The sequence below is a fragment of the Indicator indicator genome, chromosome 3 (assembly GCF_027791375.1).
Source record: "Indicator indicator isolate 239-I01 chromosome 3, UM_Iind_1.1, whole genome shotgun sequence".
NCBI lineage: Eukaryota > Metazoa > Chordata > Aves > Piciformes > Indicatoridae > Indicator > Indicator indicator.
This window is the reverse complement of record NC_072012.1, coordinates 47,639,309-47,653,834: the sequence shown is the minus strand read 5'-3', so window position 1 is coordinate 47,653,834 and position 14,526 is coordinate 47,639,309. Positions and strand designations below refer to the sequence as shown.

General features: G+C 45.0%; 1 protein-coding gene across 1 annotated transcript in view; it reads left to right on the top strand.

Annotated features, from left to right (window-relative positions):
• The window catches only part of TMBIM4 (transmembrane BAX inhibitor motif containing 4), a 52,580-nt gene that overhangs the window by 684 nt on the left and 37,370 nt on the right, over window positions 1-14,526 (top strand). The gene's annotated exons all lie outside the window — the stretch shown is intronic.

The window sequence follows — 14,526 nt, the reverse complement described above, 5'->3', positions numbered from 1 at the left end:
AACTTCCTTGCACCAGGGCAGGTTTAGGCTGGATGTTAGGACGAAATTCTTCACAGAAAGAGAAATTGGCCATTGTGATGTGCTGCCCAGGGAGATGGTGGAGTCACTGTCCCTGGAAGTGTTTAAAAAAGAACATGGCATTTAGTGCCATGGTTTAGTTGATGAGATGGTGTTGGGTGACAGATTGGACTTGATGATCTCAAAGGTCTTTTCCAACCTGGTTAATTCTGTGATTAATCAGACACACTAGAGACAAACTTGATTCAAGGGGCTGTGTATATTACATAGGACTGCCATTCCCAGGAGTTTGTTGTTCAGTGTATTGTTTTTGCAGGGAGCATTCTGAGATTTGTTGTATTACTGAGAATTTTCTTCTTTTGCGTAAGATCTTGGAAAATTGTTATTTTAGGGATGTTAGGCTTATTTGTAAAATCAGTAAGCTTCCAGTCTCAAGGTTGTCAAAAAAAAAAGGATACTAAATATGCTCTGACAAGCCCTTACCTGCCTTTCTTATAGGCAATGTTCTTTATGGCTGTTTTATTTGTTAATCAAAGGTGCAATAGATTACATTTTTTAAAAATAAATTAAAAAATACTTTTTTTGGTGTTGCCAGGCTTATTTCCCCAGAAAACTGGTAGCAGGAAGAGAGGTCTCATTCTTTCTTCCCAAGACCACAAAATCATGGCAGCCTGTGGCATGGATTTTGCTCTACAGAATCCTGACTTCATCTGTAGGATCAGGGTGGGTTTAACTCAACTACACTGTTGCAGTGCATTTTAAAAAGTGGTGGGAAAAAAATGGTGTTACAAGTTTCTTTTCTGTGTCTCAGGGAGGAGAAAGCAATCCCAGCACACACACAAAAACCCCAAACACGAGCAAATAAAAAAAAAAAAACCCACCAAATAACCCCCACAACATTCTGGATAGAATCACAGAATCACAGAAACATTCAGGTTGGAAAAGAACGTCAGGATCACCAAGTCCAACCCAGAACCCTAGTAGAATGACTGCTGCTACACACTTTAAAAAGATGTAACTATTTTTATGATTAAGTGTACAGATTCTGCTTGAACATACCCCATTCATTCACCAGACTCTGTGTCACGCTTACAGGTTTGTAACTCTCAGGAGAGAAATCCAGAACTGTTATATAATTCTCCAGGAACAGATGACATTTCACTTACATGGTGTTTTGTAGACTGTGCCATTTCTTAGTTTGGAGAAGAGAAGGCTCCCAGGAGACCTTCTTGTGGCCTTGCAGTATCTGAAGGTGGCTACAAGAGCGCTGGGAATGGACATTTTAGGCTGTCAGAATATACCAAAGTCTTCAGTCAAATACTGAGGGAAACATACCCCAGTTATTCCTCCCTTTTTTTCAAATCCTGAAAAGCAAAGATGAGCAAAAGAACAGTATTAAAACCATATTTAACTAATATACTTCTGTTTGATAATCTCAAAAGACAGAGAATTTTCTTTTCTTTTTGAGTTTATTAACTAGATCTTTGCTGTTTTGTTCAACAGGAACGTAGAGATCACAGCATTACAGAACAGCATAGCTCCGTAAGTTATAAGCAGGAATGAACAGTCTTGGATTCCATTGGGGAAAAAAATGCAGATTTCTGCAATTCACAGAATCACAGAATAGTCAAGGCTGGAAGGGACCTCAAGGATCATCCAGTTCCAACTCCCCTGCTATGGGCAGGGACACCTCACACTACAGCAGGTTGCTCACAGCCACATCCAGCCTGGCCTTGAAAACTTCCAGGGATGAGGCTTTCACCACCTCCCTGGGCAACCTCTTCCAGTGTCTCACCACCCTCATGGGGAAGGATTTCTTCCCAACATCCAATCTGAATCTACCCATTTCTAGTTTTGCTCCATTCCCCCCAGTCCTATCACTTCCTGACACCCTAAAACGTCCCTCCCCAGCTTTCTTGTAGCTCCCTTCAGATACTGCAAGGCCACAAGAAGGTCTCCTGGGAGCCTTCTCTTCTCCTATGGAGAAAGTCACCCTACCTCCTACTCATGCTGTCTGACTGTTGGAACATGATTCTGGGCCAAGTTTATACCTGTATTAGCAAAGGTTGCCCATAGCAGGTTTCAGCCTGTGCCAACAAGCACCATTGCAGAAGATGCCTGGGCCTTGTGTGTGTTTCTCCCCCTTCTCATTGTTCAACTTCAGGCCCAAAGAACAGAGGCTTTTTCCTTTTCTTGTTCGGAGATAGCCACTAAAGCTTCCCATGAGAAGTCATTTACCTGCCTACAGTTCTACTTCCCAGCTGTTTACAACCAAAGGCCACTGCTCCCATTAGCCTTGCTTGACAGTTGGGTCTGGAAAATATTTGTAGCCACTTTCTTCCTCTTTAATTTTTAGCTGGAGCTTATCTTGATTGAGGGCTAATTGAAAATGAGTAAAGACTTTCACAGTCTGAGATCTGAGCCTGTTTCCAGAGGGTCCTTTGAGAGCCTTTCCAATTATTTCCCTTCAGCTGGGCTCCTGAGTCTAGCTGTTAATCTCTCTCCATAAATAAATCACTGTTGTCCACTAACCCTTTTTTGTTACTGCTCCTCCATATTTTCTATACTTTCCTGCTAATGAATTTAATGCAAGGTTCTTCTCATGGTCTTACAACCATAATGAGCAGATGGAAATGCTCGGATTACAGCTAAAAACAGCTTAAACGCAACTCTTGATCTTCTTTTGTAACAACAAAATTAATGGATACAAAGATTGACTTCTCACTAATTTTCATTCTTCTCTTTTTTTTTTTCCTCTAAGAGGCATTGCCAATAGGAATTCTGTTGGAAAAGCAAGGGTTCTGAGGGGGATTTACAGAGAAGGAATAAGGCAAGAGGAGAGACACTAATAGAGCCCAGTGTTATGGGAAAGAACTTTACAGTCCTCCCCTTCATCCCAACTGCTTCCAGGTCTGGGTAGATAACAGGAGATGTAAACCTTGCCTTTTGTTTTTGTTCAAGGTACTCTGATAAAAAGGGCTTGTGAATAATAGAAAAACTGAGAAGAGTGCTGAGATGTTGTTCACTGATGCTGTCAAGCAGCCATGGGCATAGAGGTCAGGAGGATTTTAAATCCACTGGGATTTAATGACACTATGCACTTTTCTCTGTGACCAGTTTCTATCCTAAAAAGCACCCAGAGTTGGAAGTACTTCTAACAAGAGGGATATGGCAGCTCTGAACTTAATAAAAACTTCAAATGCTCACATAACACCGTGCTCAGTCGTGCATCTAGCATGGATCAGAAGATAGTCATGGAAAAATGAACACATGATGACAGCCAAATTGCTCAAAACATGGTTTGGGTGGGTTTTAGCATAGAAGAGAGAGTGAAATAAAGAATGAAGCTCTCTAGGGTCCTCACATAGAGTGAAAAATGAAGTTTTCCAGATCAAAATGCCAGAGACAGTATGGACTGGTAAAAATACAGAGTGCTTTGGGATTGGTATAGCACTGCAGCTAATAGTCTTTTCCTTTGGAAGTGTGTTAGACCTTGAGCAAACACTGCAGCCCAGGACTTTGTTATATTTGAGAAATAAAACTACAGGACGATTTTAATTTTTTTTCCCAAAACTTAAAAGATTTTTCACTCCCTATTGCACGTAGCAATTCCTTTGTGACCCTGAAACCGGTACCTGCTTTCTTGATCGACATGTGATGTGGGTTTAAGGCTGGATGTCCTAACCAGGGAGTACAGCCCGCCAGAGGGACTAGATTGCCCAGGAAGTGGATACTGGAAAGTGTAATTTTTTTTGTTCTTTCATTCCTATAATGCCTGCACCTCCCCTTTATAAGCAAACAGCACAGGCTGTTCGGCCCCTTTTTTCCCTCTCTCCTGCTCCCACTGTGGACTGCTGTCTCTTGTTTGGTATTTTAGGGGAGGCTTTTGGCCTTGGCTAAAGTTTTACTGCATCTTTGGGCCTGGGTAGGGAGGTATTGGGGTGGGGGTGGAGGGTAACTTTGAGGTCAGGTTGGGGGGAAACTTTTGGAAGGTGATTGTAGGAAGATAGAAACCTTTAACAACTTTTGAGAAGGCCATATTTTGTCTTTGAGTGGGAAAGAATGTAAACATCTTGTAACTGAAGAGAAAGACTGGGCAGAAGTTGACTGGATATGTTGAGCAGCTTGTTAGTATTAACCTATTGCATGCTTTGCTTGGACCCATGTCAGTGAAAGGAGAGCCAACTGGGATGTCACAGCTCTGTGTTAGAAAAGTATGTAAGTTGACTATCTAGCACAGTAGCAGGCTTATGCTTAGGCTTCTGCTTTGCTTTGCTTGTGCAATAAATGCTTTTGCCTTTCACAATAAGAGTCTTGTCTTGTCTTCACCTGGAACCATCTTAACACATAGCCTGAGAAGAATAGTACTGCTGCTGTTATAGGTGATGGACTAGGGAGGCTTTTGGAGAAGCCCAGACTGGAGAGCTGGGCTAAATATGAATTGGTGGTGGTGTTTGTATGGTTTTATATTGTTGCATATATTTGTGAGTAGTACTCCCATTGAAATTTCCAATTCTTTCCAATCCTGTGTGGAGTGTTTTCTTTTACTCCTTTGGGGAAGGGTAAAAAGCATCTGTCCAGTCCCTAAATCCAAACTAACGTGTTTCCTCCCCTTTTGTGGGTAGTGAGTTGTGTGCTCTGAGCTTTTTGTAGCGCTATTCGTCCTAGGGTTTGGTTGGTGTAGTTTTTGCAATGGGCTTCTGAGTTCTTCTGAAGCATAAAATTCGACATGACGTCTGACAAATAGAAATGACAAAAGACAATTAGAGATAAAGTAGAAGGGTGAGTCTAATGTGGAGCTCTAACATGTGCAACTCAGCCATGATTTCTTTCATAAGTGATGGAAGAGTTTGCACTGGGGGCCATGGTGTGTAGGAGTCTTCCTCCCAGTAGCTCCAGTCACACAGCTCTCCAGGGTAGCCCTGACAGAGCACACAGGGATGAAGGGGTGAGGGCAAACACAAGAAAATCTGGGGGCTACCTCAAACTGTACGCTGGGCCTACAGGAAAGCTGGGGAGGCACTTTTTAGGGTGTCAGGTAATAATGAGGTGGTGAGACACTGGAACAGGTTGCCCAGGGAGGTGGTGGAAGCCTCATCCCTGGAGGTTTTTGCAGCCAGGCTGGATGTGGCTCTGGGCAACCTGATGTAGTGTGAGGTGTCCCTGCCCATGGCAGGGGGGTTGGAACTGGATGATCCTTGAGGTCCCTTCCAACCCTGACAATTCCATGATTCTATGTATTTACAAGATGCCAAATTATGGAGGAGAAGGGGAAGATGTGAGCATTGAAAATGAAAAGAACTCCTTTCTTTCTGAGGGTGCAGAGAGAAAAAGTAGAAATTCAACATAAATCAAAGCAAAGGAAGGCAAACTTTCCATAGCTGCTTTCCAAGGAGAAAAGAACACTTGAAATCTTCATTCTTAAGAAATAACAATGTTCCACCTAATCTTAGTTAGAAATCAGCTCCTGGCTAGGGTTTTAATTAGTAATTATGAGCAGGTTTCCTTTCATCTACAGCTTTCCAGGGAGAAAGGCAGAACACTGACTGAATCTATTGGTAAATCCCTGTGGTGGTTTGAGCTGTGAGTTTAGGAGCTCAAATGATAATAGATATAAATTCCTCCCCCAGCCCTTCTCCCCTTTTTCTCGGCAGGGTGGAGAGAGAGAGAAGAAGAAGAAAAAAAAAAAAAAAACTCGTGTAAGAAATATTCTGAAGTCGGTTTGGAAGTAGGAGGAGTAAATTTGTTTTTTTCACAAAAGGGAAAGGAAAAAAAATATTTTTTTACATATATATATCAGTAACAGGGGGGGGTTCACAGAGGTGAAGGATGAGAGTAAGTGGGAAGAAAAATATACAAAACCAAGCCTGGATGGCCTTGTGTTCCCCTGGATGTCGGTGGATTCAGTTGAGAGAGAGAAAGGGCCCCAGCCACGTGGTCGGTGCAGGAAACAGTGACAGCAACAGCAGCAAGAAGTACTCTCGAGCAGACGAAGCAGGAAAAGGGAAGAGCAGCAACATATCCGCCCCTTTTATAGGCTTGCTGGACAGGAAGGGGAAGTGGAATAGACCACCTCTGAGTCAGGGGACCACCTTCTCCCAGCAGGGGAGGGGCCAAGCCCTCCCCAGATTAAATTTCTTTTGTCCACCTGGGGCTGGGTTCTTCTCAGCCCCATCCTGGATGGGTGTGCCCCAGCACAATCCCATACCTTACAAAGGTAGTAATGAATCATGATTTGCCTTTTATTCATACTCCTAACAGAACATTCACGATGCCCCAAAGAGTAATGATGTACAGATTTCAAGATGGGCCTAGAAAAGCAAGTTTAAGATGTAAAACAGAGACCTGCCATGTGGCAAAGGCTGAGAGCCCTGGGGTTGGTTAGTCTGGAGAGGAGAAGACTGAGAGGGGATCTGATCAATGTCTATCAATAGCTGAGGGCTGGGTGTCAGGAAGGAAGTGACAACATCTGCTCACTTAAGCCCTGAGATAGGAGAAGGGGCAATGGATGGAAACTACAGCACAAGAAGTTCCACCTCAACATAAGGAAGAACTTCTTTACTGTAAAGGTCCCAGAGCACTGGAACAGGCTGCCCAGAGAGGTTGTGGAATCTCCTCTGGAGACTTTCAAGACCCCTCTGGATGCATTCCTGTGTGACCTGTGCTGTCCAACCTCCCTGCCAGAGCCAGAACCATACAATCCAGCACAAGTGAGCAGAGGCTGTCCCTTCCTTCCTGACACCCAGCCCTCAGATATTTATAGGCATTGATTAGATCCCCTCTCAATCTTCTCTTCTCCAGACTAAACAGCCCCAGGGCTCTCAGCTTCTCCTCATCAGGCAGTGCTCCAGTCCCTTAATCATCCTTGTAGTCCTCTGTTGGACTCTCTCAAGTAGAGCCCTGTTTGCATATTGAATTAATGAAAGACAAGAGGCATGCAAATACCCCAGGTTATTCTTCCACAATACACCTCAGAGTAGAACTCAAATTTCACATGTATATTTTAAGCTGTCCCAACATAATCCACTGCAATTGAGTATGAAAGATGAAGGTGTTTTATGAAAAAGGATTTTTCAATCATTTTGAGATCAGCTCCAAAATAGTACTGTTCAAGAACCTAGTAATCATGATTCCTTTTTAAATTATTTTCATTAACACCTTGATATGTTGCTGTCCTGATTTTAGTTTGAACAAAACTAGCTGTCTTTAGTGATTTTATCTTTTCAACTCAGTTCCTTCTAAATAACTGCACTTTCTGAAGTTAATGGTGTGTTTCAAGAGACATTATTTGCTTCTAGCAGTGATAAACCTTGAGGTTTATAGTTAGTACCAAGGATTGGTGTGCAGACCAAGGTCACTGCTGAATCTTGTCTACTATGTTGGGGGTGCAGAAAGTAAAAGGCCACACCTGCAGGGAGGAGTGGTCAGGCCAGGTAACCAACAAGGCATTCCAGTCCAGTCCAGTTCAGTCCAGTCCATTCCATTCCATGTAAGTCATATTCAGGATAAAGCTGATGGATCACAAGGGTCAAGCTCTCTTCTTCAATGCCTGGCATTCTAAGAGGACTCTCTCTGTTTTGCCTTCAATCCCAATCCATGCTTTCCTGAACCCAGTTCCAGAATCCAGCTTCTGAATCTGGTTCCCATCTGCCACTGAGACCAGTGTGGGATTTCCCTGGTGCCTGCCCCCAGCATTGGTGCTGATGGTGACATACTTGCCATCAGGGTGTTGTTTTCAATATGGGGTTTGTATATTATGAATATTTTCATTAAAGCTGTTTTAGTTTTCTTTTCCAACCCCTAAGTCTCTCTTCCTAGTCCCTTTGGGAAGAGAGAGAGGTTAGTAGAGAGCATCTGTCACTCATTTAAGTGGCCAGCCCAGCCCTACTCCTTGACAGTTGCTTTATTGCATATATTACTATTCACTTGCAGAGGAACTGCACTTTGGTCCTGTTGCCATGGCATTAAATATTGGAGCTGAGGCTTTAAACTATAGTCAGGCTGACCAGATGTCATCAGAACCAATTTGTTTCTCCTGCTCTGTCAGCCTCCACTCAGGTGAAGCCACCTGCTCAGCTGTCTGAGCATTCATCTGCTCCTGTGCAAAGTCAGCCACTTCAGCAGCTTGCAGCAGCAGTTTTAGCTGAATTGCCTTGTTTTGCAGGCATACCAGATGAAGTGCATTCATGCTAAACATGGTGAGGCAAGAGGACAGAACACTTTGGAGGTGATACCTTCCTAAATTCTTTCACCTTAAAGAGAATCCCTGATCATAGAATCATAGAATTGTCAGGGTTGGAAAGGACTTCAAGGATCATCCAGTTCCAAGCCCCCTACCATGGGCAGGGACACCTCACACTACAGCAGGTTGCTCAGAGCATCATCCAACCTGGCCTTAAAAACCTCCAGGAATTAGGCTTCCACGACCTCCCTGGGCAACCTGTGCCAGTGTCTCACCACCTCATGGTGAAGAACGTCTTCCTAACATCCAATCTAAATCTACCCATTTCTGGTTTTACTCCATTCCCCCCAGTCCTATCACTACCTGACACCCTAAAAAGTCCCTCCCCAGCTTTCTTGTAGCCCCCTTCAGATACTGGAAGGCCACAAGAAGGTCTCCTCAGAGCCTTCTCCTCTCCAGACTGAACAACCCCAACTCACTCAGCCTGTCCTCATAGCAGAGCAGCTCCAGCCCTCTGATCATCCTTGTGGCCCTTCTCTGGACATGTTCCACCACCTCCAGATCCTTCTTGTAATAGAGGCTCCAGAACTGGACACATTACTCCAGGTGGGGTCTCACCAGAGCAGAGCAGAGGGGGAGAATCACCTCCCTTGACCTGCTGGCCATACTTCTCTTGATCAGTTACCTGTGCTCAGAGCATTTTGGCCCTCGTCATGACTTGTCACAAGGTTTAGGGGAGGAATCCATATGGGTGCTAGTGGACGAGAAGCTCAACAGGAGCCAGCAGTGTGCACTTGCTGCCCAGAAAGCCAACCAGAGCCTGGGCTGCAGCAAGAGAAGTGTGGCCAGCAGGGTGAGGGAGGTTCTGAAGCCTGTATTACAAGAGGGATATGGACATGCTGAAAGGTGTCCAGAAAAGGGCCACCAGGATGATCAGAGGGCTGGAGCTGCTCTGCTATGAGGAGAGACTGAAAGAGTTGGGGATGTTCAGTCTGGAGAAGAGAAGGCTCCGAAGTGACCTTTTTGTGGCCTTGCAATGTCTGAAGGGGGCTACAAGAAAGCTGGGGAGGGACTTTTTAGGCTACCAGGTAGTGATAGGACTGGGGGGAATGGAATAAAACTGGAAGTGGGGAGATTCAGACTGGATGTGAGGAAGAAGTTCTTCCCCATGAGAGTGGTGAGAGCCTGGAATGGGTTGTCCAGGGAGGTGGTTGAGGCCCCATCCCTGGAGGTGTTTAAGGCCAGGCTGGATGAGGCTCTGGCCAGCCTGATGTAGTGTGAGGTGTCCGTGGCCATGGCAGGGGGGTTGGAACTGGATGATCCTTGTGGTCCCTTCCAACCCAGACTGATTCTATGATTCTATGATTCTATGATCTGAAAAAACTTTGAGAACAGCCCCTTAAAAATATTTCTTGGATATACCATATTTACACCTTCTTGTTTGCAAACATTATTTTCCTTCATTGTGATATCAGGGATCTGATCTAGCTTCAGAGAATGAAATACCACCTCAAGGTAAATCACACAGCTTCTTATTAACACTGCTCTATCAGAGCAGCCAGATCAGTGCTAAGCAATCTAGCAAGTGGAGGAAATGTGGTAAGTCATTATTAAATTGATGAGAAACTGGTTCATAAATCCTATATAATCACTTTTTCTGAGCTGACTTGGGGAAATCCTTTAAAGCTGCCTCATTCTATTTGGCATTCACAGTAGCTCAGTGTGATAGAAAAGATTTACCTTTCCCCAGGCAACTTCTCCAAGCCCTGGCTTTGCAGCTGACAGTGAGGAAAGAGCTTGTAGCAGTGTTTCAAATCAGAGTCAGATTTAAAATCTTTGAAGGCACCTGAATTTAAGCACAGATTAGGCACATAAAACCAAAATTACAACTCAAGCCTCCTCTGTAATTCCCTCATTCTGGAATCACTGAAACACCCTGGGTACCCAGCTTATTTACTTCCATGCTTCCAATGTCTCTGCACACGGACCTGAACTGAACAGCTCAAAGCCAAGATCCAGAGCTGAGGTGGTTTTTTTCCCCTAACTTCCCCATGGGGTCTCCTTCAGAAACTCTCCTAAATATCTTATCCCTTACTAAAGACAAAGATTCATACATGGAAAGTGACAAAGAGCAAGATGAAAGGCTGCTGTTATTTGTCCTGGGGACATCTTTGATGGCTGGTTCATGCCAGCTCAGCTCCTCAAGCGTCTCTCCTGAGCTTCAGGATCCAAGCTGATGTGTGTGGAAGCTGATGTTGTTTGTCCTGGGGACACAGTGGACATCTTTGATGGCTGGTTCATGCCAGCTCAGCTCCTCAAGCCTCTCTCCTGAGCTTCAGGATCCAAGCTGATGTGTGTGTGCTCATCTCCCATCCTGGGCATGACTTCAGACTATGTGTCGCCCTCGAAGCGCCTTCCTGAGTGCTTCTTGCTGGCCACCTCCTCAGGCTCTCAGCCTCACACATGGCCCAGCTGTGATTCCCAGGTGCAGCACTTGCTGTACAAAAGGGGCAGGGCTCTGAGGTTGGTTTCAATGTCCAAAACATAAGGTGCCAGAACCTAGTTGCAGCTCGAGTGCCGGGGTGGTCTCTGGTCTCTGGAGTGGGAGAAGGGTCTGGGGCTCACAGAGCCTTGCATCTGCAACTGAAGTCGTTCCTGTGCTAAAACCAGAGTCTAGAAAGCCAAAAACTGTAGATTATGTAATATTTTTTAAAGATTAAGATGTGCTTTTCATCTGAGAATCACTGAAAGATTGTTTCACTTCCCATAGCTTTGGAATATTTTCCAGTTCCAGAAAAGAATTCATTCCCTTGTTAATTTGTAGGATTTTGCCATGCTTTATGACCATCTCTCATGTTTCTCCTTAGCTAATGAGCAGACCTAATAGGTTATGCTCCTGAAGTATAATGCACTTGGATGTGTTTAGAGGTGGTTTGGATGTGGTGCTTGGGGATATGGTTTAGGGGTGAACCTTGCAGAGTAGGGTTAATGGTTGGACTTGGTGATCTTGAGGGTCTTTTCCAACCTGAATGTTTGAATCTGTGGTTATGTATTTTACATTGAGGACTACTGATGCAGAGTTGAGAAGCCTAAGTGAAATAAGGACAAGTGCAGGGTCCTGCATCTGGGGAGGAATAACAGCAGGCACCAGGACAGGTTAGAGGCTGCCCTGATGGAAAGCAGCTCCATGGAGAAAGACCTTGGAGTGCTGGTGGACAGCAAGTTCTGCATGGGACAGCAATGTGCCCTTGTGGCCAAGAGAGCCAATGGGATCCTGGGGTGCAGCAAGAAAAGTGTGGCCAGCAGGGCTGGGGAGGTTCTGCTCCCCCTCTGCTCTGCCCTGCTGAGACCACAGCTGCAATCCTGTGTCCAGTTTGGGGCTCCTCGGTTCAAGAGAGACAGAGACCTGCTGGAGAGAGTCCAAGGGAGAGGCAGGAGGATGCTTAGGGGACTTGAGCATCTCCCCTGTGAAGAGAGACTGAGAGCTCTGGGGCTGTTTAGTGTGGAGAAGGGAAGGCTGAGAGGGGATCTGATCAATGTCTCTCAATAGCTGAGGGCTGGGGGTCAAGTGGAGGGGGCCAGGCTCTTTTGGGTGGGGCACAGGAATAAGCCAAGAAAGAACAATTTCAAGCTTGAACATAGAAAATTTCAGCTCAACGTGAGGAGAAACTTCTTTGCAGTGAGGGTGACAGAGCCCTGGAGCAGGCTGCCCAGAGAGGTTGTGGAGTCTCCTTCTCTGGAGACTTTCCAAACCCACCTGGCTGCATTCCTATGTGGACTACCTTGGGAGTGATCCTGCTTTTGACAGGGAGGTTGGACTGGATGATCTCTGGAGGTCCCTTCCTACCTCTAACATACTGTGATTCTGTGAGATATTAATTATGAAATAGAGAGCAGTGTAAACAGCAGAAGTAACTCTAAATGATCTGCAATTACTGCATTAGTTCTTCATTAGTGTACTGTGCTAACCACAGCACCACTTGCTCCTCCTCATCTGCAGTACTGAAAAGTTCCTGCCTGCCTTTGCAATATCTGCATGTCCCTTTTTCACTCCACTCTCATCCTTGACTTTACAGATTCCTGCTTGTCACTGAGTTTATAGATAGGGTTTTTCCTTCCTCTGTGATTTAAAGTAGTGCTTGTAAGAGCTCAGCAGCTGCCAGGGTTGTTCTTTTATTCAAGCCATCAGCTTCACTTTGTTTTATTAATAAATGAGAGACAGTTTTCTTCAAAATGGTTTCCTCAGGCTTCTGCAAGCTCAGAGATAATTTCTCCCTGGATTTACAGTGGCTGTGAAGATGAACAAAGCTCACAATTGATCAGTTCTCTGTAAGTGTAGCAGATCTCTGCTGGAAACATGATGACCTCCTAAACCATACATTTAATGCAGTGCAATTTTTATTTTAAGGTGTTTCATATTTCATGATCCTCTGCTCCAGCATCATTAGGGAAGAAAGTCTTGCTTGTTATTATCTTCCAATAGAAGAATTTATTACCTGAGCTTTTTCTTCTTTTCACTGACATAACCAAGTAATGACCAGAAGAAAGCTACCGGTGGAGGAACTTTACAAATAAAAGATAGAAAGCAATTTAGGAATAAATTATCACAAACTAGCCCTAAGTGTTTTGGATTTGGTTTTGGTTTGGTTTATTTTTGTTGCTTAATGAAGCATTGAAAATAAACCAAACAAGCAGCTGAATATGAGCCATCAGTGTGCCCAGGTGGCCAAGAAAGCCAAAGGCATCCTGGCTGGGATTAGAAATGCTGTGTCCAGCAGGAGCAGGGAGGGGATTGTCCCCTGGGACTCAGCTCTGGTGTATTGTGTCCAGGTTTGGGCACCTCAATCCAAGAGAGATGTGGAGGTGCTGGAGCCAGTGCAGAGGAGGGCAAGGAAGCTGGGAAGGATCTGGAAAATAAATCTGATGAAGAGAGACTGAAGGAGCTGGGGATGGTTAGTGTGAAAGAGAGGAGGCTGAGGGGAGACCTCCTGGCTCTCTACAACTCCCTGAAAGGAGGTTGTGGAGAGGTTGGTGCTGGTCTCTTCTCCCAGGTCATTAGTGATAGAAGAAGAGGGAATGGCCTCAAGCTGCCACTGGGTAGGTTTAGACTGGACAGTAGGAAACATTTTTCAGGCAAGAGTGGTCAGGGGTTGGAATGTGCTGCCCAGGTTGGTGGTGGAATCCCCAAGCCTGGATGTGTTTCAAGGTGCTTGGGGCTATGGTTTAGGGGTGACACTTGTAGAATAGGGTTCTGGGTTGGCCTTGGTGATCCTGAGGGGCTTTTCCAACCTGAATGTTTCTGTGATTCTGTGATTTCTGTGAAAATACCTAAGATTTACTTTAATTCTTGTTGTTGTTGTTATTTTGCTTGTTTGGATTTCTTTTGGAGTATATTGAGTTTATTCCTCAGCTTTCTTTTTTTCCCTTTCTTTTGCAGGAACTCCAAAGAGTGCACTTCCTTCAAAACAACTGGCATGACTCAACACCAGCAATGTGCCAGTATGGATTATTAGGACCTTAAATAACTTCCATGTTGTGTTCAGTGCTCTGAATTTTCATGCTGCAAATGTAAATGCCATGTTCAATTTTATTTGCTGCTGCTGCTGCTGCAATGCAAGGATGAATATTGCTATTTTCTGTAACCCCCGAAAGATCTGGCAAGACAACACCGCTCCCAGGCTCCACACTGATGGTTTCGGCTTCCATTAAACAAATGAGAGAAGACTTTAAAAATTAAACACATAGCTGAATATTTCATAGTGACTTTGCTAAATGGGCCTGGACTGTCTCTTTGAGAGAGCTGTAGAGGCAAAGTGACCTCCGGCAGCAGGCAGAGCCTTGCTGTGTCCGAGCTGCCTGTCTGCAGGGACTCCCCCACTGCAGTGATTCTCAGGCAAGGCTCTTCTGAAAGAGGGCTACAAGAAAGCTGGGGAGGGACTTTTTAGGGTGTCAGGTAGTGATAAGCCTGGGGGGAATGGAGAAAAACTAGAAGTGGGTAGATTCAGATTGGATGTTTGGAAGAAATCCTTCCCCATGATGGTGGTGAGACACTGGATCAGGTTGCCCAAGGAGGTGGTGGTAGAAGCCTCATCCCTGGAGATTTTTAAGGCCAGGCTGGATGTGGCTGTGTGCAACCTGCTGTAGTGTGAGGTGTCCCTGCCCATGGCAGGGGGGTTGGAACTGGATGATCCTTGAGGTCCCTTCCAAGGGGGGTTGGAACTGGATAATCCTTGAGGTCCCTTCCAACCCTGACAATTCTGTGATTCTATGGTTCCCAGTCACCTGAACCAGGAGATTGCAGCCCCGGAGACCTGAAACCCACACCT